Here is a 17,098-nt window from a genome sequence, read left to right on the forward strand (position 1 = left end):
TTCTAATATTAGTTCTTCTATGACGGGTAATGGGTAACCCCTATTCAAGAAGAATTCAGTAAGTACACTACATTCTTTTTCAAAATCTTTAAAATCACTGCACATTCTAACTGCCCTAACTAGTTGTCCTTTAATAATTGCTTTTTTTAGTTTGAATGGATGGGCACTTGTGTAGTGTAAGAATGAGTTAATGTAAGTGTCCTTACGGTGAATAGATGAAGTGAATCTAAGGTTACTTATGTCCTTTTTGAGTTTAACATCCAATTACTCTATCTCACTAACCTCAAATTTAGAAGTAAATCTAAGAAATGAGGTAGTGTTATTAAAGTAATCGACCAACGACCGTGCCTCTTCTTCATTGCCCCTAAACAGAATAAAAATGTCATCAAGGAATCTAGTGTAATGACATATTCTGTCTTTCCATGTTGGGTGATTCAGGACAAACTCTCTCTCCCAATATGCCATAAACATATTGGCTACGATGGCGCCACAAGGGGAGCCCATCGCTACGCCCTGCTTCTGAATATAGTAGTCCTTTCCAAAGACAAAGAAATTAGAGGACAGAACTATATCTAGAAGTTCTGTAATGTTGTTGATCTCATCTCTTGGGGCTTTGAATTCCAACAACAACAACTCCAACCATTCAATGGCCTCCAGGTGTGGAATTGAAGTATATAAGTCGACAACGTCGACTGTCAGAAAATTGTATGCGCTGTCAAACTCAATGTTATTGATGCTAGCAAGGAAACTCAAGAATCCTTACATATACTTGGAATGAATTCCAAGTATTTGGTTAGCAAGAAGTCAATATATTTTGCTGATGGGTAAGTGATGGAGGATCTCCCATCGACTAGCGCCCTCATAGGCGGATCCACAAGATTCTTATGAATCTTGGGTATGCCGAACATAACAGGCGTCCTGGGTTAGGAAATATTGATGTATTCGTAGGTGTCGAGGTCTATTCTGCCTTCTATAAAAAGGTCTCTATAATAGCCCTTGATCCTGTGATTGTTAGTATTCATTTCGTTAAGGGAGGAACTGTTATAGGCAGGTGTGTCCAACACTAGTAGCATTTTCTCATCATACAAACTGTTCTCAAAAACTACCAGTCCCCCACCCTTGTCAGGTTTCATGACCCTGACAGAAAATTCTTTTAGTTGGTTAAGGGCCTGTAACTGGGCCTTTGAAATGTTGAATTTGCTTTTCGTAGCTCCTTTAGTTTTGTCAAGGTGTCTAATGTCCAATTCACAAGCGTTTTCAAAAATACGTAAGCCTACATGTAAAGGGGGATTAAAAGTACTTGGCAACTTTAATACAAGCTTGTCTTCTCTGCTTGTGTTGTTAAACAATAATTTTAAGTTAAGCTTCCGGACATAGCACTTGAGATCAATAAGGACTTTGACAACGTCAAAGTGTTTAGAAGGAACAAAATTGTTACCTAATGCAAGTAGCTCAACTAACTCTGGTTCTAGGATAAGTGAAGAAAAATTGTAGATAGTAAAATCCCCTTTTCTATTCTTAACTATGTGTGGGGGATTGAAGGCACCAGAGGGTAGAGTATCAACAATTAGTTTTTCCATTTCTTGTTCTTTTTCCTGTGGTCTTGATTGGGTGCTTTCCCTAAAAAATGCTGACTGTCATTGTTGACATTATTCACCAAATTAGTGGCATTTATAGGTTGGGTATCAGACCCCCCTGCTTTATTCCTATTTCTATTACTCCTTCTCACAACATTCCAACCATATGTGGAATTTGTGGCATTCCCCTCATTTAGATGCTCAGTATCTGTACCATGTACCTCATCATGGCCAGGCGACAACACTTCCTTATGGGTTTCAAAATTCTTTAATTTAGGGTAAGCTGTGTTCAATGAATAAACCTGCCTATCCCTAAACAACTTCCTTGTCTTTTGGTTTTTTAACTTGCCCATATAGGTATCTATGCTAGCAAAGATACGTTCATAGTCAAACTTAAACTTTTCAAAATTGACATACATCCTAATATCTTCATCTATTTGATTGATTTCCACACTTAATGTGTCAATATGTGCAGAATAATATTTAACAATCAGTTCTAAAAGTTCAAGGCCTTGTTTCTGGAACAAGTTCCTTAAATCAGACAAAAAAGCATTATCCGTGATTAAACCCGAAGGTGTGAAATTATTTCTTAAGCCCTTAGGTATCATGTTCTCAGAAATACATTGTTTGAAGTAGGCAACTTCAAGTTGTAATTTACGTATTTTTAAAGTTTTACTGTCCAAAGTTTTAAGCTTCGCCGAAATGTCAATATTGTCTCCCTTAGGAGGCCCTGTTGTTTGCACCGGCGTTCCATCATTTAATGGCTGCAAAAAGGAAAAAAAGTCACCTGTGTTCTTTATCCAGTCCACCGCTGATGTCACGCCAATAAGTGCCCTTCCATGTTCAAATCGGTTAGTGCCCCTGTTTTGAAATACAGGTCCTTTTTACGTTAATAATTTAAAGTAGGACCTAAATTAGATTTTTTCTTCCATGTTGAACACAGCTATTAAATGTCATAGTAGAAATAGTAAAAATGTTGAGTTTACTTCTATATATACTCTACACATTTTGTTCATATCTATGTGGCTGTCCTATTAGATGTTATCTTGGTTTTAACCTTAGTGTGTCAGCATTATATCATATATACATATATGTATTCTTCTTACACACAAACATTAATTTTAACTAAGTGTATTTGTTGTTATGTATTTGAAGGGTATTATAATTATACATATACAGTGATTGAGTGTGTTTTAAAAGAAACCATTTATTTTTAAGGAAGTGATGTATTACGTATCACAGCTGATGTTAATGAGGCTGACTATAGTATAAATTGTAGTTGGCGCCTTTTTACTGTGTTTTTAGCCTCTGAAGAAGCTACATTGTTGCAGTAGCGAAAACGCTATTTATTTTTTTGTTACAATAAAGCTGCGTTAAGGCTTTGGAGACTTTTCTGATTGCTGAGCACTCCTTTTGTTTTTCCACAAGCAGGTATGATTGTCCTATTCCACATCCAATTGTGTAACTTGCACTTGATTTGCATTAGGGTGGAAATGTGCTTCAGATGGATGTGGAGCCTGTTCCATATATATATATATATATATATATATATATATATATCACTGTCAAGGTGTAGGTCCATAGGGCAGGCAATTCTAGTGCTACTTGTTTCGCAGATATGGTCCACAGTGGGGTCTGACACTGCCTGTATGGCAGGCATACACCTCCCATCCAGAGCATATAGGGGACAGACTACATGGATAGAGCCTTTACATGGTCTGCATAGGACATGTTATGTATTCCATATAGTGCTTCACTGAGGAACCTCTGTGGATGTTACAATTGTCGGATATGTCTGCCTAGTTACATACTAAAGGTGGCATTGCACCAAGGATAGGTCTGTTGCATGCCAATTACAGTGGAAAAGTGGCTTCTTTGGTTTACATGCCATACGTTTGTTTATAGGTTGTGGAACATTGAATGATGTCTACAATATTACAGACATGTGACAGACAAAGGGTAGATAAATATCTGTGTCTATAAGTCACTGACTTCTCAGTCAACTGTTTGAGGTGTGCTGGTGGTATGGTTGTTACAAGGGGTGAATGACTTCCCAAAAGACAGTAGTGTGCATTTCTTGGTATTTAGTGTCAGCCCATGGCTCTGACAACAACTGTATCTCTATGACAGCCCCTCCACGCAAACATTAATATCAGTGTGGGATTCTATGATAGCTCCTCTTATGCATGAAGTCAGCGATGACTAAAATGTTGGATGGTGCATCAACTTGACTTCCTGGCTCATAGGTTGCTCCTCCATGACATGTTGCTCTATGTATTGATATATGTGTTGTTTTCACAGTGTGCATATGGGGCTGCTGAGGGTATTTGTTATCTGGAATTTCTGTAAGAGGTTTTCATGATTTATGTCACTTACATGTCAATGCCTCAGCTCATGTCTGCTTTGGATTTTGTGTGATGGCTGAGGCATGTATACCACTGATTATCTTAATGACATTAGGAGTACTTTAATATGAGAGCTTTGTCTCCAGTGTCATTGTATACATACATTTCTCACATACCATATGTTTTGTTTGATAATGAAGTGGTTGTTGGTAAACATGTTTCAATTGCTACAGTGCCTCAGGATGCCAGTATCCAACAGGGTGGTAAAGGTCACAGTGGGAATCTTCAAATCCATGGCAACAGATCCTTTATTATTGATTACACAGTTGTATCAAGTATATCACTCAATGCCACAAGTATCTCTTCTGCAACTATAGGGACAATGCTTGACAGTGCTTGCTGGTTGTCCTGTGCGCAAGTTAATATTAGAGTTAATGCCATCATGGTTTCCAGGAAAAATGTCACCCAAGGTGTCTGTTGCTACATAGAGCACTTCCAAACACAAACTAATCAAGCGGTATATACTGGGAAAGAACATTTACTTTATGAAGGATGCTGAAAAGAGGGGAGTCACCTGAATTGTTGCTGCATGGCTACTACTACTGCAGGTCTCAACATGGCCTCGCTGTGGTGGGATATAAAGCTCGTATTCTTTGTCTCTTACCAGAAACAAAATGATAGCACCAAGCTCAATATATAAATCGGGCCACAGCCTGTTTGTTTATCCACACACTTGTCACACATGATGCAAGGCTCTGTAGGCTTGTAGTCTTTTCCAAAGAAATGCCTTAATTAGCAACCATACCAATCATTTGACATTTGCATGTACAATGCCTTGGGATTTGAGGGTTTCAGCATTTGACTAGGGTACCGACCTGATGGTGATTAGGAGCACAGCTGCTGCATCACAATATAAGGCTAGGTCTCAGGTGACATAGATGTCCAAAGTTGCTCCATCAAGTTCCACAGTGGCAGTGATCCATGTTAGGTTGCAGTAATGGGGATGATCTGCATGACATGGATGTGAGGCGTACTGCAGACAAGTGGCAACATTTGGGTAATGTGTCTGTCTCTCCCACATGTCCTAGGTATGTCATACTGTACATTTATGTTCCCAGAACGCTAAACTGTATTCCCACATCATTCAAACAACATACATTTGCTGTCTGGTAGTTTGACAGGCATTGTAGACTTTCATGGCTAATGTAATGGCAGCAAAGTTGGACAAGTTCTGTGCATGCATGTGCATGCATGTCTTCACTGCAAAGAGTATGTACAGAGACAGTGTCTGAGGCTGTGAAAACCAAGGGTGTAGCAGCATGAACCTTGCTTTGCTGGGCTGGGACATTGTCACATTTGTAGGTATGCTTTTCCGACCATACCTAATAACAGGATTATGGTGCATTCAAGTGCCAGAAGCATGGCAAAGCAGTGTACTCAATCTATCATGCCATCCCACACTGTTAGGTACTGGTTTCCAATAGGATAATACCATAAATGCAATAACATGTTACATGTAAGCATCTGTCAGGCCACTGCCTAACTATGGTCTTTTGTGACATATACATAAGCAATAATCTATGGCTAATGGCATTCTCCCTGACTGTTGCAGAAATGTGAAAAAGTGGCCCCAACCCTGTACTCCTATTCCACACAAACACAATGTGTGTGAGATGTATCTACTTTAAAAACCTTGTATCCATGCTGTCTCGTACACCTGACAGTACATACGACAAAGATTGGGAGGTCAACATGCCTGCCTCATTTCCTACTCCACCCAAACCCACATCACACACATATGCAGAGGTCAGCACCAGAAACATACCTAATCTGCAGACACCTCACAAACAACAACACAAGCACGCTACACCTCTGCAAAACACAGTACTCACAATGGCTGATGCACCACTGTCTCACTGGTCAAATTCTTGCCACAATACACACATGCAAACATATTAGTCATAAGTGATTACATTGTGAGTCACAATCATGTCCCCTTACCATGCGAGATAAGGTAAGTGTCAAGATCAGCTGTCTGTGAGGTGCCTGGATTTGGCATATTTCACATACAGTCATATCTGTCAATGACAGGTACTGTTATGACTACATCATAGTTCATGTTGTTGTACAACACTTGACACATACCTCATCATACTGTGTGATGACAGACATGACTAACACCTCATACTATGTGTCACATGCAGGTATGCCCCTGGCCATCAGCTGCATTTGACCTTCAGCTAGGATGATGCCTCAATACAAACAGAATATGATTTACTTCAATAATAGGCTTAGCATCTGGTGTCATTCTAAGGGGCTCCACTATCTGTCAGCCTAGGATGACATGCTCAACAGACCTCGATGGTTTTACACAGATGTTCCTCATCTGTCACCCCTAAGATTTCAGATACTGTCCAAGGCTATTGTCACCACCATAGTGCTCATTTTAGATGGGGTCTGAAGGACACATTTTCCAGTGTAAGCACCCCATGTATAAACAACCTCAAGGTTATGCTGCTAAATGCTAGGAGTGTCAACAGGAAACTGCACTCACTGGAAACTGTCCTCATCTTGGAATACGCAGATCTTTCTGCAGTCACAGATACCTGACTCAAGGCTGTGCTAAGCTCAACAGCTATACCGGCCTACATGTCCTTCCACAGGTGCAGACCTCAAACTGAAGGCATGCAGGCTAATGGTGGTGGAGTAGAAATATTCATTAAGGATACATGCACACCCAAATTGGTTACACAGTATGATTCCATTGATACACTTCAGGTGCTATTGACCATTTGTGGGCCACCTATTCAAGTCATTGCCAGCTAGAGATGCCCTTCCATGAATCAGGACATCCAGTCTGTTTATTTGTATCTACATGATGCTATTAAGATAATCTGGATGTCATGGTTTGGGGTGAAGTTTGCTACCCTTCAACTGGATAGATTACTTGTGCTCAAACTCACTTGCTCAAAGGTTACTTGACTTCATTATCTCCAATGGCCTGGACCAGCTGGTTGACACCCCCTCAGGGGGAGCTAACATACTTGATAATGGTGCTTACCAATATGGGTGACCATTGTAGCAGCCCCACTGTGAGGTCCTCCCTGGTGAGATTTGACTTCAAATCAGTCTTACTTAAAATAGGTATCACACCTGACATATCCCCTTGCAGCAAATACACTGAAGATATTCACCAATCCAGATCATAACCCTTTATGGGTGTGTAAAAATAGCTTCCCTGTGCCTCATCCCACATATGTAACTGGCAACTATGCCAAGATCTACACCAATGTGTTATGCAAACAGCTGTATGACTGAACTAACTTGGTTGTACATGACATGAGCACAACAAGCTCCTCATTGCAAAACAAACCTGCCTGGTGGACAACTACCAGTAACAGGCTTTACAATACAGGAAGACATTTTTGTCTAAGGGTAGGAGGTAGGGAGCCCTCCTGAACTGGAAACTCTCCTTCCTCAGCATAAACTAGCAAATAAGTGTTGTTGTGAAGTCCTCCAAAACAAAGTATGGGTTCATATTGGCCTCCTCTATAAAGGATAACCACAATGCATTCTATAGGTACATATGTAACCCAAAAGGAAAGGCCCACATGTGTACCAAACTCATGGTTAAGGATACTTCATATACAGAGCCTATCAGCATAGCTAACTTGTTGGCTGACAGGTTTTGTGAAGCCATCAATCCCCTGTCCCCACCACATGTACCCCATGACATCCCTACCTTGGAGCTGTAAAGAGTAGGTCATAAATGGCCTTTCTGTGTACAAAATCACAACTTCAGTGGGCCATGATATTATCACAGACTGAGTCCTACATGGGCTCCAACATGGAGTACTAACACCATTGAGAACTTTTTGAAATCATAATGTAACCACCATCTTTGTCCCATCTAAATCAAAGCAGCCACTGTTATCCACTTGCACAGAAGTGGAGTGTCCACTGACCCTGAAAACTATATACCTATTATCCTGACTAGCCATATCTGCAAGGCCATGGGGCAAATCATCATGGACCTTATCAACAAAGATATAGGTAATCTCCACACAGTTGACCTTACACAGTCTGGATTTGTCAAAGGGAGATCATGCCTGTTAAACCTTGTAGATGTCTTTGAGACAGTCACCTAGGAAATGGATGAGGGGAAGTCTGTGCATACAGCCTACATGGACTTAGCCAAAACATTTGGCAGTATCCCCCATTCAGCCATAATTGACAAATGCACCCACTAGGCATCGACCATTATATCATTAGAGGGGATGTTCACTGCCTTAGTGATAGAAGACATATTGTCAAAATAGGGGAATCCATCTCCAATACTAGAGAGCTAAATAGTGGTGTTCCACAGGGTTTAGTCATGGGTCCTGTACTGTTTGGAATCCATTTCTCCAAAGTACAGGCACAAAGTACATGTCTGTGGCTGACAAGGTTTGCTGATGCCTACAAACTGGGAGCAGACATAGAATCTCCAAAGTATGTCAACATCCTACATTAGGGTCCTACTTGAACAAATGATTTCTGCCAGTGTAATGGCCTTAGAAGCAATGCAAATATATGTATCATCATTGCTTTTGGTAACAACGTTGTTCTGGCTAAGTACCATATCAATAGCAAAACCTAACATACATACTCAGAGGTGGGAGACCTGGGCACACAGGTTGACAGCTAACTTACCTTAGATCACCATATCTCCAGAGTGGTAAGAAGAGCATTATATCATGCTCATGTAATAAATGAGTGCATTGTCTCCAGCAATAGTAGATGTCATAACCTCCATGTCCTCTTCCTTCAGCAAACCAATAGTTGAGTGCAGTGACCTGTTTGCCCTTTCCAAACACCTGCAGCAATTGGAGAGACCACACACTTTTCGCACAAGGGAATGTCAGGTCTTCAGCATCTGTCCATACTGATCATCTGATATTACTGTCACTTTAGTGTGTGACATACAGAGAACTTAGAATTGATCTCTGTTTTTTATATGAGACAATCTCTGACTCTGCTGTATTGGAAATGCTGCATATGCATAAGTCAAATGGTACACAGGTTACTATCTGTACAGACTTTAACCTGACATGTGACATTAATGAAACCTGCTGGAAGAAGATAATTGTCTACCATAGTTTCACACACCTTTGGAATAGACTCCCACATCATGCCAAACAGAGAACCTCATTGGCCCTCTGTAGATGCAATCAGTATGATTGGATAGTTGACATAATTTCAGCACGGGAGTTCCAACTGGGTCCCTCTTGAACAGGAGCAATAGGTGTTGATTGTGTACATAAGGGAAACAATTTGGCTATGATTCTAAGGGCACTAGGGCCATTAGCCAAGTAAATTCCAATGAGCCTATAATCCCATAGGTAGATGTAAAATATGCCCACACACAGCCTTGGCTGAATGAGCATAGTAGCAGTACCTATTCATTTACACAGAATACTGCACAGCACACACACACACACACACACACACACACACACACACACACACACACACACACACACACACACACACACACACACACACACACACACAAGCACACAAACTTTGCTACCATAAGCTTAGAACCCCTATCTATTTAGTCTCACACACTACAGATCACAATACTTAACCCATGCACCACATGTTAAGTCTGACATTAGCATCACTTTAGGTAGTTTTATGGTAGATGACATCAGCAGGCCTGGTGAGGGTCAAGAGTTTGGAAGCCTGTATCACCTGCTAGGCCCAAAACAGTGTACGACCAGTTTGTTGGTAAGTAAGTCTGGGATCCATGTTTGCTTTGTGGAAGTTACACATACACAATGAAACACAGCAAGCAGCCTGGAGTGAGACTAGAACTTCTACCTAACCCGTCTTACACACTACAGATCACAAAACTTATCATACTAACTACAGCTTAAGTCTACTTTTTGCATGGCTTTAGGTAGTCTTATTATAGATGACATCAGCATTCCTTGTGTAGGATGATACCTTGGAGACCTACATCAAATGAATGAGCCAAAAAGTGCAAACCATTGCCAGCTTTGAAGTCAGTGTGGTATTCCCACTTGCTCTTTGGGGGGATGTATACACACACACACACACACACACACACACACACACACACACACACACACACACACACACACACACACACACACACACACACAGCAAGTGGGCCAAAGTGAGACTAAAACTCCTACCTAGCTAGTCTTACCAATGACAGATCACAGTACTTATCAGCATGGCTTAAGTCTGTATATAACATCAGCAGGTCTTGTGGAGGATGAGAGCTTGGAGACCTACATGAAGTGCATGATCCAAAAAGTGCAAAATAATCCCAACTTTGAAATTAGTCTGGTATGCACACTTGCTCTTTTGGGACACACACACACACACACACACACACACACACACACACACACACACACACACACACACACACACACACACATACAAAATAAGTGGGTCAAAGTGAGAATAAAACCCCTACCCCTCTAGTCTTTTACACTGCAGATCACAGCAATTACCACATGCACCACAGCTTAAGCCTCCTATTAACATGGCTTTAGGTAGTCTTATGATAGATGACATCAGCAGGCCTTGTGAAGAATGAGTGCTTGGAGGCCTGCTTCAACTGTATGAGCCAAAAAGTGCAAGTCAGTGTGGCATGCACCCCTCTTATTTGAGGGGAATACACACACACACACACACACACACACACACACACACACACACACACACACACACACACACACACACACACACACCAAGTGAAGCGGAGTGAGATTAGAGCTCCTACCTATCTAGCCTTACACACTACATATGACAGTACTTAAAGCATTCACCACAGCTCAAATCTGTTTTGTAAATGATTGCAGGTAAATTAAACCTAGAGAACATAAACAAGGCCTGTACTGAACAGCTTGGGAGACGTGCAGAGTCATATTGCTTCTTATTGTCATCAGCATCTAGTAGCATGACAGTCAACAGCATCCATTTTGGGTATACATGTCTGTTTGCATTTTGATGGGCAAGCCTGTGGCAAAGCTAAATTAGCTATGTCAATGAGTTTGAACACAACATAACACGGTACACACCTTGTTCAGCTGTTGATGTGTGTTGAAATCCAGCAGACACAGTTGGCTGTAGTGAATGTGGGTGCTGTTGCTGCTATAGATAAAAACATATGGCTTGACAATATATTTATATATTCATATACGATGCCATACATTTTCAATGTTTCCACATGCTGTGATAGGGAGACACAGTATGACTTACCACTGTTCAAATGTTTGCAACAGTTGCACAGGTTTGACTCATACTCATGTGTGGTTCACACAAAATTGTGGTTTGCTGTCAAATGTGGTATTATTTACACATGACATAAGACAAGACTGCCAGAACTCTGACCTCTAGCTATTCCAATAGTCTACCAAGTGCAACACATGTTATTCTATGCACTTTCCCATATTTTTAAGTGCATTATCTAATGTTGATCCCTTTCTTTTGGTCCTTCATCCAACATTGTAAGTGTCGTAGTGCAGCTTTACTCTTCCTGATCTGGTTATGTAGGGCAATACAGACATACACACACATATATGCATATATATGTATATAAATATATTGTTTAAACAAAATTGCATGAGGAGCAATAGATTTGTGTTGTGCTTAACTAAGTGCTGCTAAGCAGCATGCAAATGGGTAGCACATTCCTTACATTAGAGAATTAATGTTCCATAAATTGATTCCAGTCTGGAGCTAGCTGTGCTGCAGGCCAGGACTATATGATTACAAAAGCTCAAACCTGGATTAACCTATATACTCAGGTCCATAATTGAATCTACAGTTTCAATCATATGCCCTAGGGTGTCAGTGAATGTGCTATGCATTGTCTCTTAGCCAAAGCCAGGGTGTATGAGCATACCTATGTCTGCCTGCAGGGACATCAGCAGGGGGTTCCTCCTCTGAGTCTTCCTGTGACTGTGGCTATGGTGACCAAGGCACTGGTGGAGACTGTGTATCCCTTCCCCTTGCTGATCCTGCTGCAGCTGTTTCCACAGAATCAGTTTGTGCAGCATAGCACATACTGTGGATATCTGTGCACATGTGGCTGAAGGATACTGCAGGGCTCCAGCAGATATAGTGATGCACCGGAACTGTGACTTCAGAAGCCCTAACACACGTTCTATGATGGTCCTAGTTTGAGTATGTGCCTCATTATAGCATTCTTGTGTGGGTGTGTTTGCATTTCAGATGGGTGTCTGTCATCCATGGTTCTAGGGCATAGCCAGCATCCCCAAGTAAATGGCCTTGTGGGATGTCCCCCTAGCAAACATCTGGTATAGCTGTGACATGTGCCAGATATGGGAGTCATGATAACTGCCAGGGTTGACAGCACAAACATTCAAGATAATCCCCTGGGCATTGTACACAACTTGCAGTTGATGGAGTGGTATCCCTTGTGGTTAATGTATATTCTACCCTCCTCACCAGATGGTGCCTTGATGTGTACATGAGTGTAAGCTATGACACCCAGTACTTCAGGGTAGTGTGCTACTTGATAGAAGTGTTGCATATTGCTGGCCCTCACCTCAGGGTCTAGGTGAAAATATATGTGCTCACTGTCATGTGGGAGCATAGCATGCAGGCATTGGTTGAGTATTCTGGATGCAGATGCCTGTGACACCCCCATCATGTCCCCAGCTGGTGTTTGAAAAGTACCTGTAGATAGTATCCTAAGAACTACACATGCCTTAGGTTCCCCTGGGATGGGTTCCCCACTCTTAGCTCTAGCTCTGTGTTGAGGGTGACAGAGCTCACTGAGCTCTTGCAATATGTCCCTGTCTACCCTGTAGCACTCTACAATCTTTAGCTCATGTAGCTCCTAGAAGGTTACTCTGGGCCTGAACACCCTTCTTCTTCTTGGCTTAGGCCTATTGTCATCTGCACCAGCAGTATTGACTTCAGCATTTAGCACATACAGATGTAGGAAAGCTGCAGTGGCCCCTAGCATTATCTGAGTTAAAATTTCCAACCCTCTACTCCAATGGTTTAGAGTATTGATGCAAAATCAGAATGTAGAGTGTATGCATACTGTATACAGTTCAGCTGTAGGTCCACCATGTGGCCTTGCTAATTATGTTGCAGCTCACCTGCCTAGGGTGTAATTGATCTAATTTAAAGGCCCTACTTTAGTGCACCATGCAGCGCTGAGTGCAGCATCACACAGCATAGGTTATACAAAATATTTTATAACTTGAATATATCTGGTTTTCCTTGACAAATGCCTACGTCATCACTGTCACGTGAGTAGTATGCTCATGCAAACTCACTAAGCTATGTGGCGTGCCATGCAAACATGCATGCTGAACACTATAAAATCCTAAAAATAACAGAGTGGGGATATCATAACCTTGTAGGGAGCCTACACAAATGGGATATATGGACACGGTTGCTTCTTTCAGCGAATTAGCAAAGGAACCTCATTTGCATACATATTCATGCTGATGGGATGGAAACTACACAGTTCTTGGCTTTGTAAGCTGGGTAAAAATCACAGCTGCGCCATTGAACAGTCCCAATGCAGGGTCCTACAAAACATTTGAGTAAAGTAAATTATGTATGTTATTTTACATTTTTTTTAACATGCCAAAATTAAAAAAAAATATTAATTTTAAATATCCCCTTCCTTTTACAAACATCCCAAATGTATGTTTTGCACATGTATTCATGTGATCTACTATTTTCAGGGGAGTTATGTTCATATTTGTGGACTTTTACATCCCCTTCTGCTCTATAGATTCCTGTACATGGAAAATTTCCACGTACACAACAAGGACATACACAGAGCCTACATGGATGTCTTTCACTTTGTTGGATTTTTCCACCTGCCTCATTTGCATAATATTCACATGCCTAAGCAAAAATTTGCATTGCATGGAACTTCCATGTTTGTACGTTCTTGAATGCAGTGACGTTTACTGAATCTAAAATTGTTTGTGCTTGTGTATGCATTGTGGTACAATGTGTACACAAAAAAATTGTGTAGGCTTTACAGAATTCACCCCCTTGGTTTATACTTAACTTCATCCACATTTCACAACACAAATAATATCTTCCGGCCTTTCAGAAAAGTGAGCATCTATACAATGTTTTCCGTTGTTAAAACTGGCTGTACCTGCAACTGTGCAAAAACTTTGCTGTCAGCAATGCCAACAGCATTTCTTTGATTTTCTCATCTTTAGCAGGCACTCTGATAGTATGAATAAATGTTTGACAAATTCTTCACCTTTATATACTTTTGTGAAAAAATGCCCTTTTATGCATATATTTCTTTTCTGACATATTTTTTTTAATTCAGCTTAGGTATAACAGACTCAGACACTTAAGCTCTGTCAGTCAGTAAAAGTAAATGTTTTACAAACTGGCTCAAGCTCTTTGCTCATAGCATAAAGAAACTAATGGACCTAGATTATTGTTTATATTTATCTAGCTTGGATGCTTTTCCATACTGCCTGTGCAAAATGTTATGAGAAACTGAAAAAATCTGGTAGTTTTTGTTTTATTTATTTATTTTGTTTCTATTTGTGCCTCTGTGATTGTTCAGGTATTTAAAAGAACTATTACCATACCAAAATGGCACAAAACTCATTGGCAGCATCTTTCTTGGCTATTGCTATTCTACAGCTTTTTTCCCCTTATCTTCAGTTACATAACTGACCTGCAGTTTAGTTGTTACAGTACAAAATTCTGGCTTTTGACACCATGTCATTATAGGATGCATTCCGCATGGGTGTATCTGTCTCCATATATGAATAGATGTGAGTGAAAGCAGACTTCTTCATGGTTAGTCTCCAAGACTAATGTGCGTTATAGGTAAAGAACCTCTTCATCAGTTTAGACAGATGTGTTCATTTTACTGAGTTTTACCAAGATCATCCACAGTGATCTTGTGTAACCAGTGAGGTAACTGATTCTAGGTTAATGCAGTGATTTAGGACATGTCCTTTTCACTGCTGGCTAAGCCATAAGAAGGCATCTCAAAAGTTACAGTTTCTTGATCGTATTACCTTACTAGGTAGTGATGTCATTTAAATGTCAGTTTGCAGATCCGGACAGGCAGCATTCTAGGAACAGAGATTGAAGCTCAAGATCCCAAGATAAATGTGACACCCACTGCTATCAGCAGCCATGTAACCTTCAGTAAGGTAAGACAGTGACGATCAAAGTAATCAGACAGAGAAATGAAACTGCATACTTGAATACGTTGATAGAAGTGGTGGAGTTAGGGCCAGTTATAGAAAGAATGCAACTTTGAGTATAATGGCATTGTTGTAAAAACCTTACTAGACCTTCAAGTTAAAAGTCTGGAAGATGTGCAGCAGTGCTATTGTTACTTAAGAATTCTGCCAGTTGTACTCAGTGTCACTAAGTGAAAGGGGCTGCTTTTCATAGTCACAGTCTACTTTTCCTATTGCTACAGAACAGTACAGGCTGTGTATGTTATGGAAACATAAAATGGTGCTGTTTTTCATAAAAGGGATGTGACTCATTCAAGTGACAGCCTATATATACACTACCTTACATTAGAAGAGGTCTCATTTGGTAAGATGCACTTTGAACTAATGCAAGTGCTGTTTCAGAATTTATGGAAGTATTTCCTAAAATTGTTTCTATTATCAGTAGCTGTCATTAAACTCAATGAAATGTAATTGTAAGCAGTTCAATACTTTTATAATTGCATAGACAATGTTATATTTTAAATAACAGAAAGTAATATCAGTTTGACTGTTTAAAGAGTGATGCATGTGACTAAATTCTCAAAACATGTTTATATAGCCTTTCAGACTGTTACATATGACAACCCAGTCCAGTGATATACAGAGATGAAGCCCTGACTACAGTACAGATGATCCATGTTCAAGTAGAGGTAAATATGTCAGAGGGACCCAGCAAATGAGGCTGAGCTTGGGTGACTGATGCCCAGTCACTCATCATGGGAGAGTAGGGAGCCTGATAAGGCTACATCATTGGTAACATTTAGTGTAGGAATGGTGTATTGCCAGCCTATAATGAATGTGCTAATTTGAAGTCCATTGGGTAAGGACTTACCTGCTGAGTTAGGGGAATAGATGGTGTGTATGTCAGCATGCATCAGTTAACTGTTGTGAGCCAACAGACAGCCAAGGAGGTAGGGCTGTCCAAGGGAGGAGTTAACTGACCCTTTCCTACCACCTGACTTTCACTCTGCCAGGACAAAATATGGGCCACTAAGGCTTTTCTGTTATGAATGAATGTGCCATACAATCCTGCCTAGCCTAGAGACACCAGGCTTCCATCTCCAAAGAATGAATGGGATGACTGAGTACAGACAGTAGAACCTTCAGGTAGGTTACTTGGAAGTGTGGGAAGATAAAAAAATTACACCTGCAAGTAAAATTTTTATAATTTTAAAGATGCTGTGTTATTTACATTATAGGAAATACTTGTTTCATAGCCACAGATATGCAGTGAATTAATATTTACAGTCCGGTAATCTATCATGTTTACTGTTCATTTCAGAAAGCAATGTTTCATATTCTTTATGCCATTTAAACCCTGACTTACTAATCAATGGCTGATTCCTTTTGAAGGGATTTGTAGGCTGTTTTCAAATCATTTTAATCTGCTTATGCAAGTTTCATTATTGTGCAGTAGAAATGCAGAATGAAGAAATGCTTAACCTTTAATAATGTTCAAATCTTAATATATCAAAAATGAAAGGAAACAAAGAACTTTATTAGAATTATATCCAATTTAAAGGGCACTGCACTAATCTAAGAGCATTACTGTTATCTTAGTCTGTTCTTTACTGTAGCTTAGATTATTGTTGTAATAGTACATTTTTTACATATATACTTTTATTACATTTTAATTATGTTGACTTATACAATCTGCTACTGACATAACACAGTATTTTCAGTAATTTATATTGCATGCATATATTTGCAGCATATTAATTAACAATGTCCCAGCATTGCTTTATACATTTTATTTGTTCAGTTTTTTTTTCCTGAGTGATTCACTTTGAAACACAAACTCAATCTTCTCTGAAGTCAGATTTTAAACTTTCATATTATGTAAAGAAAACCATGAAAAACCCTCTGTAAGGGGGTTACAGCATTTATCCTTTAT

Source organism: Protopterus annectens, chromosome 3.part1 (genome assembly GCF_019279795.1).
Source record: "Protopterus annectens isolate FY-2018-M chromosome 3.part1, PAN1.0, whole genome shotgun sequence".
Classification (NCBI taxonomy): domain Eukaryota; kingdom Metazoa; phylum Chordata; order Ceratodontiformes; family Protopteridae; genus Protopterus; species Protopterus annectens.